Raw genomic sequence first — 21,154 nt, forward strand, 5'->3', positions numbered from 1 at the left:
TTACCTTGGTTTCTCTTCCATCAACTCTGGCAATACACTGCAAACTAGTTAGTCCACAATCCCATCCTACTTTTGTGTTACTCCCTTCAAAGTATAGAACGGGTAGCCATATAAAATGTCATCAGATCCTTTGCTGGATGCTTCTCTGATATCCTAGGGGGACAGGGAGGAGGAGGGGTGTTACCCCCTTGTTTCTCAAGTGACCCATGGCAATCTTTTCTATTTCCACTTCATCACTTTTCATAGGTGACAGTTATTCAATTTCTGTGCTCATATTTCTTCAAAGATACTGTAGGATCCTCAAATGAAGGACACTTACTCTGATTTTCTGAGTGTTTGGAAGAAAATTTATTACATAATATTTGACATATGTCTGCCAAGTAAATTGGTGTCTACTGTAATGACTGGGCTGCTTTTGTTTACTAACTGATTCTTTGAAGACACATTCTATAGTACTTACAGGTGATAATGCTGCTTGATCTGGTGTTAATCTCATTTTATAACAAGTATTTTACACTTAACTTTTTAATGTATGTTCTTCTATATGAAATGAGTATCTAGATGGCCATCACTTAAAATTAGAATTTTTTTGATGTGTAGAACTAGGCATTCATTAATCAAATATTAATATTCATGTAACTTAATAATAATTTTCATATACAAGGTGATTTTAGAAGAACCAATGGAGTAATCTTTTATGATGAATTTAGCAATATTACCTATATTATAATATGGACAGTTATTAAGGCCAGGTATTTGCTACACAAAATAACTTTTCTACTTCTCCTACATCCTGATTTGTATATTTAATTTTAGGTTGAGTTCATCATTTTTACTTTAGATAATCATATCTTCATGGTTTGTGAACACAATGTGTCCTCCTTGCTTGTTAAGCACATTAATGCAAACCTGTTGTTGGGTATTGCCTAACTAATTAATCATGCCCAGTGACTTATGATTATTTTCATAATTGTTATTTGACACAAACCTGCCCCGTTTGACTTTTGATAAGCCTTTTATACTATGTTGATGTCGCTGACTTTTCCAACTAATAAGACACTGATAAAACTTGAGGTCAGGAACAACATGGCTACATTAATCAACATTGTCAAAAGGTACTCATTCTTACTCTGCCTGCAGTGCTATCAATCCTTTACCTGAAGGATTAAACACTCACTTCCATAACGGGCTTCAACATTTTAATGGAAGACTTAACTTAGAAGATAATGAAGTAAAAATAAAACATAATGAAGTGTTTGCACAAAGATCTTGAAGCCCCTCCTCCCACCTCTCACATAAGACCTTCACTTTTTAATTTCGATTAGCATGAATTAAGAAATAAATCACCACTCGACTGGTGTTTTATTGCCACATTAATCCTTTGCCAAGTAAAGCAGATTAAGAATAGATCTGTTATTAATCATAACACAAGTGCTATATATGCAGTAGGGCACAAAGGGGATGATAAATAAGAAATAAATTTTAGGAAAATCATTATGGAAAAGTAGAATCAGATTGATCCCATAGGATATAAACAGATTTTTTAAATGAATGATATTGCTATGAACAGAAAAGAATTTAAGCTAGAGTTAATTTTCATATGCTCATCAGATTAAGGCATTTTCTTGTATCAATAAGCATATTTGCTTGTATCCTCGAAAATGTCATTGGTGATAACTTTTCACAAAGCTAAGAAATATAAGCCCAAGATACATACTCCACATGCATGTATTTCTGAATTTTTACTTTCCCTTTGTCTTCTCTCTCTCTAAAACCAACTTGAAGCATTCCACTATTAAGAAAAAGAGAATCATACAATAAAACTCATTGGTCACCACTGAGGCAACTAAAACAGTAAGTTTGTTCTCCATCATCAGTAATGATAGAGGAAGAATTTATTATCCTCTCGTTTGCAAACTACAAACCTTAATTGAGAAAAATTTGCCATCTAATAAGTACGGACAAAAAGAAAATCAGCAGTCTCTATGGAAAAATTTGAATAAATGAACAATCATCAACATATTTAAAATACCTCTAAGAAATGAATGGTTAAAGGGGAACTTTATAATGGATTGACAAATCCTATGCTACTGACCAATATTTGATCAAAATGTTCCTGACATGTGTTGTCTGAATTAATGCAGTAGGAGGTGCATCAACCAGAGATATGTCCAAACCTAGTCCAACTTGAACATTTATTTTACATTCAAGGAAATATGGATATAGATAACAATGTACATGCTATATAGCAATGATGTCATAAAGCAGCAGACCTCTTTTGTAAGGGGTCATTGTATTAAAGAGAAAACAGTACAGAAAAAAATGTGAACTATTCCAGATTAAAGGAAATTTAAAAATCATCCAAGCAAAGGCAGTGCCTGGAACTTGGTAGGGTCCACATTTGAAAAAACTACCTATAATAAGGTGATATTTTGAAACAATAGTGGCCAGGAAGATGCTAAGAAAAAAAATGATAGAACAGGAAGAAATTCACAAACCTATAAAATTCAATAGTTGATAAATTAAATAAAAAAGATCGCAAAGTATGCAGAAAAATTGACGAGTACACTTAATTACCTTGATCTCATTAGCATGTGAAATATCACACTGAACTGTAAAATGTACATACTTTTCCAAAGGGAATGCTTAGAAAAATTTAACTAGGTCATGAACTGAGTGTCACGCAATTTCAAAGAAGATGTACCACAAGGATACGGTTCTTGTCCATAAAACTATTAGCAATCAAGAATAAATGAGTACCTCTGAAAATACATGCCTGTGGAAATTTTGGAGCAGCTCTATAAAGCACTTGGCAGTTAAGGTATACAACTGAATGATAATAATCCTACTGACCTAATAGGTGAGAAGCTGTTAAGGAAATTCAGAAAGGGAAATTTAGATTCTTAAATTTCATATGAGCAAAGAAAGTTGAAAACCAAAATCAAAGTATCCAAATTAAAAAAGTTAGAGAGAAAAAGCAAAAACAATGAGAGAAAAAAGCATCCAAAGGGGGTTAGGTAGACAATAATAAAATAGTAACAATTTAGTAACAACAAATAAATTCCAACAGAAAAAGTCAAGAATATAAAATTTAATTTTCTGAGGAGAAATAAAATCAACAAAATTCTGGCAACAATTATCAAGATAAAGAAAAGAATAAAAGCATTACTTTGCCTAACTCTTCAGGTCTTAATCCATACCATATTGAAGACAAAAATAAAAACTCACTGCCATGCAGTCGATTCCAGCTCATAGCAACCCTAAAAGACAGGGAAGAAGTGCTTCTGTGGGTCTGGGAGATAGTAACTCTTTAAGGGAGTAGACAGCTTCATGTTTGTCATGCAGAGCAGCTGGTAACTTAGAACTGTTGACTCTATGGTTAGCAGCCCAACGAGTAAACCACTATGCTACTAGGGTTCTTAATTCAAGCCATACCCCACATAAATGATATCTCCTGGGACTGTAATTCAGAGACTAAAACCATGTTGATGGTGTCCCTTTAATTAGGCAGCAGGAGCACTGATGAATACACAAATATGCAATTTGAGAGTTAATAGAAGAAACAAACTATAAGCACAGAAGAAACTTTAAAAATATATTAAAATATCACTTGGCCCAACACTGCATCTCCCTGCCCCCTTTTTAAAATGGTAAATCCTAACATTTACCTTGGCGCAAGAAGAAATAGAAATCCTGAATAATCCTGTAACCATTAGAGATCATGAATACAAGGATTGAAACTCTTCTTATACCAAAAACGTCAGCTCAGTTTTGTAGATAAATTCTATCGCCTGCTTAAGAAATGAGAAATTTTCATTGTTTAAAGACCTCTTCAAGATAATCAGAGGGAACTCATTTTGGGGGCTCGTGTCAGGTGGATATCAAAAAATAGTCATTCTCATTGTAATCCGAAATGCAAAATACCTTAACGAAGCTTACCATCCCTAATGTAAATATATATGTATATAGAATACATATACCTAATGTAAATATATTATAGGTATATATAAATATACCCATAAAATATATTCTATATCATAGAGCAGTTCAATTAGCCTAGAACAACAAAAATATTTTAGTATTAGGAAGGCTAGTAATGTGATAAGCATACTAACATGAAGATAAATGTACGCTTCATTCCTATTTAGAGACCATAAAAATTATATTCTCCAAAACATCAAATGGAGTGTCTGCTAGCTGTTAGAAGCTCAATAAACACTACTTGCCTCCTTCCTTCAAAATGTAATGGGCAGTGTATCATTTTCTTTGGTTATAAGCAGCCAGTTGCAGCTAACTTAATCAAAAAGAGAATTTATTGGATGGATGTGGGGGAGGTGATAGGATAAAAGAACCAGGCATGGGAAATGCAGCAGCTTCTGGACTCATCAGTACAACTCAAGTTAGATTTAGAAGGAAGCATCTGGGCCAGTGGGAAGGTTGTAGCCTCTGGGGTTCCCTCGGCTTCTGCAGTCTGGGGGCAGACGCTTGATTTACAGACAATGTCAAGACTGTTCTCAGTGGGCGAGGCGATCTCTCAGAAAGAAACGCACTGCAATTAGGAGGAGGGGGTAAAAAAGAGACGCATGTTTGGTAGTAGGAAAGAAAAAGCCACAAACCGAGTTGGCTAAAAGCAAATGGCATGTGAACTCCTCAACTACTACAGATCAGCTTTTCTCCTACATGTTTACCCCCCACCCCCCAGTCTAATGTTCCCACTGCACAGACGTAAACAGTGGCACCTCGTCTCCTTCCTCATATTCGTCCTTCCCACACAGAAATGTCGGTGAAACCAGCAGAGAGCTCTCTTCAAACCAGGGCCTCCTTTGCAGAGATGACCAAATAGATGTCTGTCTATCAGGCCCGTCTCTGCTAATGGGACTGCTCTTCCAGCTGCCTCCTCAATTCTGTGCCAGCGCATAATCTTTACTTATTGCTGATGACTAAATGACCCAAGATTATGCCATTAGCTTACAATTGAACTGGGCAGGAAGTAATTAGCAAAAGGCTCCTGTCAAATGGGTCCCTTAATGATGAAGTGATAGAGACTTCCTGCCTTCCTCCTGCTGTTGGAAGGTTACGTTGCTCACCTAGCACAGAGCCTGCACGAGGCTGCAGGTGACAGAACACATCTCACTGATGTTATTGTATCAGTAAGCCAAAGCCAACCCAACTTTTATAATAGATTTAGAAAACCGTTACGGCCTTTAGCGTTGCCATTATGAAAGAGCTCTTCTTCGACCTGCAATATGGTATTGGCTTCACACGCACACACGAAATACTCAACACCTCTCTCCTGCTCCTCATCCCACACATCTGACAATGCACACTCTGACTGCACTTTCTATATCTGTTTCCATATGCAGATGCCACTCTGATGTCCGGGTTCAATCAGCAAGGTGACACTAGGATTGCAGCATCTCTTGTCCCCCCGCCTCTCATCTTACCCACTCCTCCCCTCCGTCCTTGCTGCTGCCAGCATAGCATCTGTACCCAAGTTATGGAACACCAACCATGGTGTTTCCGCCTGACGCTCATCCATATCCCCCCCGCCCCCGCCCCACACACACCATCCCTAATTCACACTCCACAGTCCTTTGGGATTTGCTGCTGGCACATACCTTCCTCCACTCTATGACATGATCACACTCCAGGTGAGTTTAGATCCAGAGGGAGAACAGCAAAGCTGCTCCCTCAGTCGGCCTGCTCTAGTCCTTATCTACCTGCAGTAAGAAGCTTCAAGTTTCATCACAATGTCCATTTGCTCTGAGAACCCTTCCTGTCCTTACCAAAGAGATCTCCGACAGCCACGCCTCAAATCTGACCACCAATACTCCCTGTCTGGTGGCATTGACCTTTGTCTGGTGCCCTCCCTCTTAAGCCACAGCACATCTGTTTTTTTACACAGTACAGAGCTAACAGTCCCTGATTTCTAACCAACAGAATATGCCAAGAGTGATGACATGTAACATATTAGTCAATGAAAGAACACACCCATGAAGGGGGCGGTTATTAGGGACACCACATATGTTACCCTTTTAAACAACCCTGCACATGGCAGAGGGAAACACTGCCAGTCCTGTGCCAGCCTCACAATTGGTTCTGTGATTACCCCACATTATAAAGAACCCCTTTCTTAAAAAGACTAAAACTGGATCTTGCTGGGCTTGAAGAAGCCCACAACCAGAATGAAGACTGGGACATGGAGCAGGGAATTGTGGGAAATCCCTACAACTTGGGGGTAGTCAATCACCAGCCAACCTCCAGGAAATGACTTCTGCCAACAGCTTGAGGAGGCCTACAAATAAATCTTTACCAAGCTCAGTCTCTGATCAGACGGTGGTCCCTGATAATACCCAGCTGCTGCCGGTGAATGAAGGAACCCAGCCAGCAACAGATGATACACGTGTGTCCTTTCAAACCACTAAATCTGTGTTCATTTTTCCACAGAAATTGAACATACTCAGCAACCCACGATACTTTTCACTGTGCTTTGAGTGCAATTTTTGTCGCTTTTTACACTCAAATTCCTTCCCAATTTTTCATCCTATTAGGTATGGAACTTGAGGATCAGCTAATATATCATTTTAATGTTTGTATCACCGACATCCATGACAGGAACTACTCAATGGCTGTTGCAATAAAGAAGGAACAAAGGCGACCCCCGTCAAATTGATTGCAACAAAGGAAGGGCACGAGGAACATATCACATAGAAAGAATATTAGATAACCTATTAAGGGCATTTTGTCACAGAATATGCAATTTCTTTTCATTGCTTATAATCCATGGGGCTGAATCTTGAGAAACTGAATGAGGGAAAGTTGAATGGGGCTATTATTTATTGAGTGGCTATTATGTTTTTGGTGCTGACCTAATAGATCTGAGAAGCACAGTTGATAGAAAATACTTTCAGAATTGCTTTGTGATTTACACAGAAAAATACGAGCTGCGTATAAGCAATGTGGGTTGGACAAAGGTTTTCAAAAGGCAGTTAGGACAGTCAGCTTTGAAAAACGGAAACAAATCACTCTGGGAATGTTTGACACAGAGATTTCAGACCTTCCTATTAGAGCATTTGTTTAAAAGGATTTGAACACTGGACTGGGTGACCACTGAGGTCACCGTCAGTTTTAGAATTCTATGATAATGTGTGGAGAAATTCCTTTTCTATAAAAATTTGGGAACTCATTATTTTGTGGCAGTCTAAAGAATTATAGATAATAGTATGGTACTGGTATTACAAACGATTAAAATTAGAAAGTTATGTTGTAAGAGTATTCTTGGAACTATGTTCTTTTAAATAAAGCTGCTGCCTATAAAGCTTAGTACATGTAGTTCTAAAGAAGATTTCAAGGACCTGGCCCCTGTTTTGAGTTCTATATGTATTGCAATAACTTCAGAAACCACAAGGTGGCGGAGTGTAGGCACAGTGTTTCTAAGGGTCTAAAAAGGAGCTACCATACACATTCAAAGACAGCTTTGAGATGTTGGAGTCTTCCATCTGTTTCCTCTATGCCAGGTGCAGAGATTGGAAGGAAGAACTACAACGTATATTTGGAAACTCTTAGGCAGGGAGATAAAACCACATCAAACAGTGTATAGTTAAAGGAAAACGGTTCATGAGTACAGTCCCTAATTTGTAATGACCCCAAAACTATTAGCCTTCCTTGATTACTGCCTTATGCAATCATTCCTAAAACACCCCCTCCCACTCTTAAAGTGGTGCAAATTCACAAATGTGACACTCCCATTTAAATCCTTAAATTATCTAAAACCTCAAAAATTAATATTTTAATCGTTTTAAAACTCAAATTCTCATATCTTTTATTTATTCCTCTACATATCAACAAATAACTATTTTATCAGAACAATGAAGAGTGAAGGTATCTTGTTCTGGTTCTTGAGAATTGGCCTGATGAGAGTTCCACTGTGTCATACATTTGCATCACACTCACATAACACTTCCCTGACAGTTTCTCCAGGTTCGCGCAGTTGATACCCCACCTGGGCCATTCTACAAATTCCCTGTTCTTTCTACATATTTTAGGGTGCTATCAAGCCATCAACCAGTACTGTATAGAAAACATATTGCTCCTTCTTTAGGGAGAGAGATTTTTGTGCCTTTTCTTATTGTAATTGATCGGAAGCAACCCCCAAGATGTTAAATGCCCACCCAAGCAGTTAACTCTTAGCAAAAATAAGCAACTGAAATAGGCTAATTACCAAAGTAGATGTTCTTTTATATTTATTGTTATTGTTTTCAAGGCAACATATTCAAGTGTCAGCAAATAAAAGTCTTTAGTCTCCTTCGACCTCACTTCAGTCCTTCTTTAACTTCTAAAACTCCCTTGGGTAGTTAAACTGTTTCTACTTTCAATTACTTTATAGGCCATATTGAAACTGCTATCTAATGAGTATACCTTTTATTCTTGATTTGTCAACTTTAATGTCTGCTGACTTCCTTACATGAAACATGAGAACTTAAGTCATTTGTCTTACTCATATTCTCTCTTCAGATAGTTATAAAAATATTTAATACATCTATCAGTTAACTCTGTAGACAAATTACAGTTATATCTGTAAACAATTTTTTTGTAAAAAATTCGTTGTATTTTATAAATTTTCAATACATTTTCTCAATTCCATACTTTGTAAAATGCAAATGTCAAGCACTAACTCATCTCTTGTTCCTTCAACTCTTGGCTTTCTGACCACTGAACTTTCACTCCTATATTTTGAAAATTCTTGATATGAATATCCCATCATACTACAGCAGAAAATGCCAGTAGCAGTACCTACAGGTTATCTCTAAAAGGTCAAACTCTTTAATGGCATCTATAGTACATTGTTCTGTAAATATTGTTCAGTGCCAGGTGAGGATATATGTTAATATCATCATATATAACCTTTTCTCTCCCTACAGCTAAAACTTCATAAATTTTTATTATTTCATATAGTTAATTTTGTAGATAGATTGTAAAATAAGTATTCCTCCAGCATCCAGAGTTTCAATATGACTTTTTGTCTTTATCTTGGACTATTTACATTTAGGAAGCATTTCAAGAATAGATTTGATACATTAAACACTAATGACCAAAGACCAGACAAGTTAGAAATGACATCAAGGACATCATAAATGGAGAAAACAAAAGGTCATTAAAAACAGGAAATAAAGAAAATAAAATGAATTTCAGAAGAGACTCTGAACATTACTTTTGTTCAAATGGCAATTTAAAAAGTCAAAAGTATTATTAATGACATCTACCAAGACCTGGATTAAGAAAAACAAAATGGAATATATTCATCATTTATCAAACTGAAAGCTCTGAAGGAAAAAAAGTCATGTCACAAATAACAATACTGAGGGATTCCAAGGGCTAAGTCATGACCAACAAAGTAAGTATCAATAGCAGATTGAAGGAACACCCAGTCATTGTACTGGAACAGTTGGCCAACTTTTAACTATTTCAGGAGGCAACACGTGATCAGGAAAGGAGCAAATAGTATTGAAGGAAGAAGTTCAAGTTTCACTGAGGACATTGGAGAAAAACAAGGCTACATGAATTGACATAATACTCATTGAGAATGTGCCCCAAAATGGATGCAATGATGAAAGTGTTCACTTGTCTATGCCAAGAAATGTGGAAGACAGCTACCTTACCCACCACCTCTAAGAGATCTAGCTAAGTGCCTATTCCAAAGAAAAATGATCCAACTGAAAGTGATCAATTATTTTTAAAATCACTAATATCACACACACGCAAAATTGTGAAGGTAATTAACAATTTTTTGGTAGTGGTACATATGCCAGCAATTCAAACCAGATTCAGAAGAGGGCTTGGAATAGGAATACCATTGCTGATTTCAGATGGGTCTTGAAAGTGAAGCTATATCAGAAAGATATTTACCTGTGTTTCATTGTCTATGCAAAGACAAACAATTGTGTGGATCCTAACAATTATGGATGACATTACTAAGAAGGGAAATTCCAGAACAATTAATGGTTGTCATGTGGAACATGTACATAGAATGAATCGACAATCTTTGAGCAGAACAAGGGCATACTGCATGGAACCAGGAGAGTTGTTTGTCAGAGTTGTATCTCTTCACCACATTTAAATATTTATCCAGCCTTCATTCTGAATATAAAATCCAAGAAAATAAACTACCGAAAAGGGAATGCTGCATCAGGGTTGAAGGAAGGGTTATCAACAACTTCTGAACAGCAAATGCAACGTGGCATCCTCAAAATTAAAAGGCTCGGAAGAACTTCTGATGAAGATCAGAGACGATAGCTTGCAATATAGTTTATGCTACAATTTTGGTAAAACGAAAATTGCAAATGTGTCAGTAATCAACGTCATGCTAAAGAGAAACATAACATTGCCGACAATCATGGCACATTTCATTTGATCCACATACAAGGGCTATGAAAGGCGCAGTCAAGAAATGAAATGCTCATTGCATGTGGAAAACCTTTTTCAAAGGGCCTATTTAACGTGTCGAAAAGCGAACCTACGGCTCATTCAAGCCAGACTATTTTCAATCACCTCATATACAAGTAAAAGCCGGACCAGGAATAAGAAAAATAAAAAGAATCAATGCCTTTGGATTATGGTATTGGTGAAGAATATTGAATAGAAAATGGACTTTCAGGAGAACAAAATCATCTGTCTTGAAAGAAGTACAAACATTTTGCTTCTTAAAAAGGAGATAGTGCACACCTCCATGATAGGATCACTGAAGACAAACTGGTGCATTAGCAAATGTGGCGAAGAAAGCTGATGGTGCCCGGCTATCAAAAGAGATAGTGTCTGGGGTCTTAAAGGCTTGAAGGTGAACAAGCGGCCATTTAGCTCAGAAGCAAAAAAAGCCCACATGGAAGAAGCACACCAGCCAGGGTGATCATAAGGTGCCAAAGGGACCAGGTATAAGGCATCATGCAAAAAAAAAAAGAAGAAGATATATGTATGTGTATATGTGTATATATATATAAATATATATATATATATATATATATATATATATATATATATATATATATATATATCATATTGAATGAAGGGGGAAGCGCAGAGTGGAGACCCAAGGCCCAAGTGTCGGCCACTGGAGATCCCCTCATAGAGGGGTTTAGGAGAGGAGAAGGGTCAGTCAGGGTGCAAGGTAGTACCGATGAAGAACACAGCTTTCCCCGATCCTGGGTGCTTCCTCCCCCCAACTACCATGATCTGAATTCTACCTTGCAGGACTGGATAGGGCAGAGGTTGTACACTGGTGCATATGGGGGCTGGAGGCACAGGGAATCCAGGGTGGATGATACCTTCAGGACCATGGGTGTGAGGGGCGATGCTGGGAGAGTGGAGGGTGAGTGGGTTGGAAAGGGGGAACTGATTACAAGGATCCACAGGTGACCTCCTCCCTTGTAGATGGACGGCAGAGAAGGTGGGGAAGGGAGACTCCGGATAGGGCAAGCTATGACAAAATAACAATGTATAAATTACCAAGGGCACGTGAGGGAGGGGGGATCGGGGAGGAAGGGGGGAAAAAAGAGGATCTGATGCAAAGGGCTTGGGTAGAGAGCAAATGCTTTGAGAATGATTGGGGCTGGGAAGGTGCGGATGTGCTTTATACAATTGATGTATGTATATGAATGGATTGTGATAAGAGTTGTATGAGCCCCTAATAAAATGTAAAAATGAAAAGGAAAAAAAAAAGAAAATGATTAGGGCAAAGAATGTACAGATGTGCTTTATAAGATTGATGTATGTACATATATGGATTGTGATAAGAGTTTTATAAGCCCCTAATAAAATGTTTTTAAAAAAAGGAGATAGTGACACTTTATCTCGTAGACTTTGGACATGTATCAGGAGGAACCAGTCAATAGAGGGGACACCAGGCTTGTAAAGTAGAAAGTCAGTGGATAAGTTAAAACATAATGATATTCTTCAGTGAGAGGGATGGGACAAGCATATCAGTAAGTGTGAGGATGACCCAGGACCAAGCAGTATTCCATCCTGCTGCCTACAGACAAGCAGTAAGTTCAGACCCGACTCAATGGCAACTAAGCACATGTGCCTTTGTCAGTGACTCTGTTCTTTACAGACCTGGGATCCACTCGTGTATCTCATGAAGCCATGGCTTTCCTAAGCTTCCTCCAGAAGCTTCTAAACTAGTCTTTTATCTGGAAGCCTCATTGGCAGGCTTACTATTTTGGGACTCTCCCCCACCCCCTTCTTTCTTGCTCTTCTGAATTTAATCAACCCTTTACTATATTCATGAATTCCTGTTGTTGGTTTTACTACCTCACTATACCCATGAAACTTCTAGATAGTAAGTGTGTGCGTGTGTGCATGTGTGTTCATGTGTGTGTGCATCTGTGTATATATATATATATTGGGGGATGATGGTGGCAATAGGAAACTTTCCAAGGATTATACAAAGTTGGGATTATGTTCAGTCTCTTCTGATACTTTATTGGTGATTAGTCTATTTATAAAATTCAAGGTTGAAAAGAATTGTAAAAAAAATTCACTGTCATTCTCTTCATAGTTGGACCTTATTAAGTAGTAGGTGACTGAACAATAGAGAGACACTCTTGCTCTTTTAGGAGTTAATTTTATTTCTGACATTTGATCAACCTAGGCTTCACTTAACGTATTAGCCATATTAATTTGAGTGGAGGGTAAGGGAAGAAGTCATAATTGGGTATGTTGTCTTGCCCCTTTCAACCAGTAGGGCATGTGTCTGGTTACATTTTCAAATGACTACTTTACATTTTCAAATAAAATGAGTTGAAAGATCATGAATACATCTTTAAAATTTTAATGTAGTTTGAGTTCAACACAAAGAAGACCTCTCACATTGCCTAAATTTGACTATTTTGCCTTTTTAAAAATTCTTCAAAACACTTGACCTACACTTTGTCATCAAAGTCTGTACTGGGTCAAGACAGAGTTCTCATTTGAAGAGGCAACGGGGTAGTAGACAGGGAAGTGGAAATCCACACGGTTTCGCCACTGCAATGACCTTGAAGAAAAGGACGTGATGGCGCCTGCAGTGCACCGAATGCTCGACAGCAAACAGGACGCTTGGTATGAAACATCAGATATCAAATTTAATGTGATGAAAAGAACAGAAAAATAATCCCGGGGCGTATAAACAATTATGAGCTCAAACTGCTAACTGAGAGACTGGTAGCTCAAACTCACCCAGAAATGCCTCAGAAGAAATGCTTAGGATTTTGCTTCCAAAAGCTTTGAAAACCCTGTGGTGTGTGACACATGGGTTACCATGACATGTAATCCACCGCCTGGCAAATGAGGGGCTGTGTGAAGGGCCAGTCACCAGCACATTTCATTGATAAACCTCCGTACAACTAAGCTATTACAAGTTCAATGTAACGAAAGCAAATTCTGAATTACTTTGTGAAGTCTTACTCTGTATGAGGCATTATACTTCAAATGGTCATAAACTGTACATATGAGAGCCTGTTGAAGTTTGTTGTTCATAAAATAACCTGTTGTTGTTGTTGTGTTTGTTGTTATTAGGTGCAGTCAAGTCAGTCCCAACTAATTGTGACTATGTACAATAGAATGACACACAGCCGAGTCCTGCCCCATCCTCACAGTTAGATTTGAGCCCATTGTTGTCGCTCCTGTGTTGATCCATCTTATAGAGGAGCAGCAAAAAGATGAGCCTAGACAAGCTGGATCCGAAATTAGACACGTGGAAACAACCTTGACTCAGAAAGGCTAAGTGATGTACTTAAAGTCACATAGAAATTAAGAGCGAGAACCCCAAAGCCTCCTGTGTAACTCCAGGCACCTTATAATTATCTTTACCTCTTTTTAAAAATATAATTAATTATTTTAAAAAATCATTTTATTAGGGGCTCATACAACTCTTTTCGCAATCCATACATGCATCATTAAATCTTTACGAATACTCACAAATGTTCTAAAATAAAATTCTGTAAGGAAACTTTAAGTTTCTAGCTGTCTTCCAAAGTAGCCAAGTCGCTTTGAATACACGATTAAAATTATCCTTACAATGTAGTTAATCAGTTCAAACTCGACGATTTCCATTATAACTTGGAATCAGCATTCTTGCCTAGATGTCTCAGACAACAACAATATACTCTACAATTAAAAAGAGAAGCTAACATTAATGCATATCCTATTCTAATCCCCGCACATACACTAACTCATTTAATACTCCCAATTATCTTATGAACAGGTAAATTATGGTCCCCACTTTTCACATGCAACTATGATTTCTGTAGACTTCGTATATGGAGGTTATTACATTTCACAGTCGATTTATTCGGTCTTTCAGATAGCTATATGCAAAGTGAAAAGATTAGGTGGATATAGCTGGAGTTCAATAATTCATAATGACTAAGGAATCCAAACCAACTGAACAACAATCCACTTCTAAGACCAAATAATACCTAATCAGCAACAGAACACTGAAATCACCCGAGTTACACAGATGGGAGTTAGGGGACTTTATAAGTAACACAATACAGCAACAACTAGCCAAGGAAAAACACGGAATATGTGTATCAGCAAATAAATAGTGTCACTTTATTTGCTATTATTATAACACTAAGGGTTAGTGTTGATGTCAAAGTTCGACACCAAGAACCGTGAATATTAATTAATGCAATGGTGATGTCTAGCAGACAGCTTAAGAGCAGTCGCTTTTTAACTATATAAATAGCATCTCTAATTATGAAGTTCATTAGTAACACAACCATGACATAAACTGCAAGCCAAGGCCTGTGTCTGGAGCAAACCTACACTCACAGTGCCCCTACACCTCAGATTAGAGAACTGTTCACAGGGCTTCTGACACTGCGAATCTGTAGGGGGTCAGTAACCTCCCCTTTCTCCCAAGGAGAAATCGGCTTGCTGAACTTGAACCTAACATCTTTCACACAGACATCCTATGCTTTCCCTCAGTGCCACCAGATTTTTCAACCGGAATACAAGAAGCATCAGCTAACTGCACAAGACAAGATCCTTATCAAGTTCCACATCTTGACTGCCATTGCTGTCAGTTGTTTTTCAGCCAGGTCCAGCGCAGGGAGAACTTAGGTACGCAGCATGCAAATGCACATTCGGCCCTATTTCCCTGGAACCTGTGGGTGGACTGGAACTTCGAATGTTTCAGTTAGTGGTTCGGTGCCATCTGGTCCCATGACGTCACTACTCCGATCCTGGATTTTGTTTCAAGGTAAAAGATATCTTAAAAGTTCTATATTATCCATTGACTTACCAATCCTTTTCTCACCTTTATCCTCTACAAGATATTTATATACATGATTTTAAATTCTGCATTATTTTCTATGTTTTCATTTAAAATTTCAACCCATGTAGGCATTTTCTTACGTTTGACTTTGCTTGTTTCCTCTCTTGCAGACAAAATGTTCTTGGAATTGAAGATAGTGAGTTTTAGATAAAGGAAGTAAATATGAAAATCGTGAGATTTTGAGAATATAGAGTTTACTGTCTCTAAGTGTAATCTTTGCTATTTCTTAGATAAGTCATTTGGCCACATTAACTATGAACCTAGTGAGCATCATTGCATACAGGGTTTCCACTGCTTTGCAAAACATTTAGCATAAGGATGAGAAGGGAAACTTTCCAAATAAAATAACTGTTCCTGGTTAAGCTTTACTAATACAAGTATCAAAACAAACATTACCAGAACTACAATTAAATGTCATGGAAAGCATTTTCATCCTTAAAGCATTTTAGAGGTAACTCAGTCCATTAACATTCTGCATCTCCCCCTCATCTAAGATTTCATTATAGAGTGTGTGTGCATTTAATTCTTAAACAAATGCATGTTCGGCAGTTAATCAGGAAGATACCTTAAATATTGGCAAGTATGTAAAATATTGGAAAATACAAGTTATGTATATATTTCTATGCCTTTTCAGTTTTGTATCTAAATAAATCTAAAATCAGTTTTTTTCAGGTTTTATAAATGTTTTGCTTTCGTGACAACCCCCAATGTATCTAACCAAGACCCCGGGTCTAAAGACGCCAGCTCGGTGGCAGAAGCCCTGCTAAGTGTAGGTTGGCATGAGAACGATGAATGAAGAACTTTATTCCCGCCTCACCTCAAAAAACTCAAAGTCCACCAATACAGTGAGGCTCAAATGTCAGAATCATATTTGCTTGCCAGCTGATGAGTCTATATAGTGTCCCTTTGCACTTGCTAAATTTGAAGTATTTTTCATTGTTTATTTCATTTCACTCATTAGACCAAAGGATATGCACTACCTGCAAACAACTCAAGTTATAGTCAGTGGTTCTTCAGAGCTTTCCCACAGTATACTATCATCTCAGCAAGGTGGAACGGACTGGCTACATTTGTGACTGGATTCGTGGTGCTGTCCCATTTCAAAGCCCGTCAGCCTCCTCTGTGCCATCCATTCCAGGGAGATCCGTTTCCTGTCAATGGGCTCTCTTTTCCCCCTGAAGTAGATGGCTGACTTGTTGACCCCTCCTGTCCTCCCTCCTTCAACAACCTGCCCTGCTAGAATCACTCAGAAGAAAGTAAATTCCTAAACCTCACTTTACCATATTCACCCAAAGTAATTGGGACCTTTCCTTTCATTCTTTTGTAATCTAGCCCTTCGGCTGTGAGAGTTCCAAACACAGAACACACATCTCAAAGCTACTTCTCTTAGATGTCTTTATCTGATCCTATCGCAGAGATTTAGAGACCTGAGTCCTAACTCAATTCTCAACCAGAAACTGTTTTGATCAGGACAAAAGTGCACTTCTATCTTCCACTACTTTGTCTATTGTTCCAAACATGATATATTATTTTCTCCTGCAATGGTCTAACACTGAATCATGCCCTAGGAGTTCACAACAGAAATCAGTCTCAGAGACAAATATTCAATTCATGCTACAAGACAGAGAACCCCATGGTACCAGGGTCCGGGAAGGAGTGCCATTAGACATAGCATGAGTGGCCATTAGGTAGAGCTTGGACAGCAACATCATTATCAAGAGACTACCTATCCTAAGAAATGAACAAACTTAGTCTTTAAAGAACATCGATTTCAACATCTCTTCCATCTGCAGTGTGTGTGTGTGCGCAAACACATAGTTTTTGTTGTTTGGACACATACTTTTTGTTGTTTGGTATGGGAGTAGAAGAGTGTAAATAATGCTCTCCTAAGAGGTGGGTAATAAGGGAAAAAGTGCCTTCTTCAAAACAATTGCTATATGTTTAAAATAATGCAACTTTACCATAATTTTAATACCCCTGTGGCTCGAGAAATTTCATATGATAATCCATGGCTACTAAAACAGGGGCAAGGGAAGGGAAAAACATGGTCACAGAAATTCTCACGGTAGATGTTAAGGAGAAGAAAGGAAAGGAGGAGGGGAGGAAAGTAGTTGAACATCAAAGTGGCTGCTAGGGGTTGGGGTATAAACACACAGAAACTTTTCATCTTTTTTATTGCAGAAATGATTAACAGTCGTCGACATGAATAATGTCACTCTGAAAGGTGGACAGATTAGGGATAAAGGAGGTTGACTCCACCAAATGCCTACACTAAATGAAAATTAGCTCTCTGTGTCACAATAAGGAAATTCAAAAAAAAATTCGGCACACAGGAAACACACGGGGGACCAATTCATGCTAAGCATGCTCACACCAAGGTACCAGCTCATACTCACACAGGTACCAGCAACATTACATCACACAAGTGCTTCTGAACTCAGTCACTAAATTCAGCCCATTCCCTCAACCACGCCTCCCCGCTCCCCAAGCCAGTGGGGACAGGGGCATAAATAGCAGCAGGCTGAAGGCAGCCATGCCTCCTCTCAGGTGGTTATGCAGGTCTGAGGGTGAGTTCTCTCCACTGTGGGTCCTCTGGGAGCGCTCTGGCTCTCTCTCGGGCTTGCTCGCTCTCTCTCTCTCTCTCTCTCTCTCTCTCTGCCCCCTCCCTCCCTCCATCCCTCCCTCCCAGGTCTTCTTTAGGTTCTCTGGATTCCTCTTCAAGGCCATTTTTCCATGTGCTTTTTCGTGCTCCCCTGTAGCAGCCATTTTCCAACTCGAACGCCCCACGCTCCCCGACCTTGCGGCCCTGCACACTTTCCGGAGATGGTGTGCCCGATCTGAGACTGCACTACCTGAAACCCTTTCCTCATACAAGTCACCTGGGTTCCAAAAGTGTTTCTGTCATGTGAATTCTTTCAGCGTTGAGAAGCAGGAACTAAGGTCAACCACTCCAGAAACCTAACATTCTCACATCCTTGAATGGGCTCAATGGGTATTCCCTTCATAGTAATACATAAAAGTACCTTATGTCACGCTCAGATTATCAGGGAGTCAACTTTTCCTCCTGAGCTACTTAGACATGGAGTTTGTTCACATAATCCTACGTGGTATTTTCAATGTCCCTGGCTATCACAAAGACTAGGTTGTATGTAACTTCTAAAGCCTTTGTGAAGTATATCAACTATCTATTTCCATGGTATATTTTTTTGTATCATGTGCACTTCTGTAAATCCGTTTTCTGGGAGGATTCATTGACTAAGAGCTGGCTAAGATTTTTGTGGTTTCCTCCACAAAGCCAAAATAAAAATTACATTTCATTTCTTTTATTTCTTCATGTCACTCAAAGTTTATAGCCTGCTAAAATGAACTTTCCAGACCTCCATGCTCTGTAGAGCTTCACAAGACATAAATACATGTGAAGTCACTAGCCAGAGAGACACACTTTCTTGGAATGATGGTCTTTAATTGGACCAAAATCCTGCCCTAAATCAATAACAATGTTGAATTCTGACAGTTGGTACTTGTAATATACATTAAAATCTACTACATATTGTGTTTCATTTGCATTCATCATTCTGGTCCTCATTCTACACACACACACACACACACACACACACACACACACACACACACACACACACGGACTTCCAGACTTCCTTAAAAATGGAAATAAACAATAATGAAAATTTCCACAATTTTTTGAAAACTGCACACACACTATATATATATATATATATATATATATATATATATATATATATATATATAAACCCAAACAACACTCACTGCAAGGGGGCAAGGAGTCGTGGTGCCGCTGCTTGGAGAGGGTAGTATTGCTAATGGCAAGGTTTGCAGCTCAAGTCCACTCGCTGTTCAAAGGGCAAAAAATGAGGCTGTCTAATCCAGAAGGATTAGACAGTCTCAGAAACCCTGCATAGGACCACTGCGAGGCAGAGTAAACTGGATGCACTCAGTTTTTTGGGCTTGTGTGTGACATACTGAATCTATGGGAAAGCACAGAACTGCCCCATCGGGTTCTCAAGGCTTTTGTCTTTAAGAAGATCACTGCCATTTCTTTCTCCTGCAGAGAGGCTGCTGAGCACAAAGCGTGGATCTTTTGGTCAGTAGTCAAATACTTTACTGCAGTGCAACCAGGCCTCCTTCACATGTAGAGTTGATGTATAATCATAGTTCTTACAGTTTAGGCATGACAATGTCTTGTTTTAAATTTTTATTTCTTTAAAAGTACCCAAGATAATTAGATGTGTTGTTCAGAATCATTTCACTGGTTTTTTTTCTACATTACATCAAGGTTAAAAAACAACAACAACCCAATGTTTTTTTAAAGCTTGTCTTTTATGAGTATCTAACATTAGCAACAGAAATATTCTACTTCATAAATTCACACTTTACAGAAATGTAGCTAGCTCTTAAAAGGAAATCAAATCAATCTATGAATACTTTTATGCACATCAGATTATGCATGGGATCCCTCTGAATTCATGAGGTAACAATATAAATATATGGTTTGGAATGATATGCTTAAAAAATGCTACAAAATAGCTATTTCAACTTGTTTATGAGAGTTAGCAATGCCATTTAGGCATAGATGCTATATATGAATATTCAGTTTGATACATTGTTTTTAATATTGCCTTAAGTGCTACAATCATCCTAAAATGCCATATGCAATATTACACAATCCATCACAGTTACAATGGAATGCTTTCCTGCTTGTTCGAGAATTACATGAGCTCCTTCTCTGTGGCCTTGCCACCTCATTCTTCCATTCTACTCTAAGAAAGATTAAACCTTAATATCGAACTGTTAGAAAAAAGTCAGGGAATCATGTGCTAAGAGAACACACTGAATTATGAATTCTCTTTAACAAAGCCCATTGACCAGAAATTATTTATTGAATGTGGGCCATATACAGAGTACTGTTTGGGTGTAAAAGGGGGCTATACAATAAACTGCCAATCCTCATTTATTGCTTTCCACTCTGTGCCAGACATCACGCTGGGTAACAAAACCAGGAACAAAGTCACTACCAGCAAGTGGATCCCAACTCAGAGACCCTCCATTCTGCATGTTCCTGTAAGCAAGTGCAAATGCCAGGGTAAGAAATCTAGAACTAATATTCTAGGCAGTTGGATGTCTTTTAAAAAGTTTTGTGCAGCAGATAAAACTGCATGGTTTTTTGTTGTTATTTTATTTCATGAGCTTTGACAACAGAGAAAGATTATCCTGGCAGCAATATTTATTTTCCAGTTAAAGAGATCTCAAGAACAGTAGCAGTGTGTTAAATGGTAAAGGCTAAAGTAAGACGGTGAGGATGGCATGTGGTAACAAGGTTGGGCAGGAATAGCATTACAGGCCAGCAGAGGTGCCAATGAAAACCTCTATATGGCGTTACAGAGATTGAGAGAGGAGGTTGAAAAGAGGGCTGAAGTTACACTGGGGAGAATTTATTTTGTAAATATCTTTGCAAGCATATAAAATTAAGATTTGTGTTCATCAAAGAATACAATAGAGAATGCTGTCAGTCATTTACTGTGGGGTGCATTTGGCTCGCGGTGAGTCCACGGGCTTCTCAGTGGTTCATTGAAGTGGATCAACCAGACCCTTCCTTGTGAGGCCTTTCCAGGTAGACTGGACCCTTCAACCCAGTTGTGAGAGCACAAGATTAGAACCAAATGCCCAACACGGGGAAATGGTTGAACAAATACCTTCATACAATGGAAAGTTCTAAAAGCAACTGCTGGTAAGGAAGCGCTCGAGACGATGCCATTAACAGAAAGCGCTGTTGCTAACCAGTATGCGCACTATGTTACCTCTATG

General features: G+C 38.4%; 1 protein-coding gene across 3 annotated transcripts in view; it reads right to left on the minus strand.

The window, feature by feature from the left end:
• Nucleotides 1-21,154, minus strand: part of DLG2 (discs large MAGUK scaffold protein 2) — a 2,300,776-nt gene that overhangs the window by 906,614 nt on the left and 1,373,008 nt on the right. The window lies entirely within an intron of this gene.

The sequence above is a fragment of the Tenrec ecaudatus genome, chromosome 4 (assembly GCF_050624435.1).
Source record: "Tenrec ecaudatus isolate mTenEca1 chromosome 4, mTenEca1.hap1, whole genome shotgun sequence".
Lineage (NCBI taxonomy): Eukaryota > Metazoa > Chordata > Mammalia > Afrosoricida > Tenrecidae > Tenrec > Tenrec ecaudatus.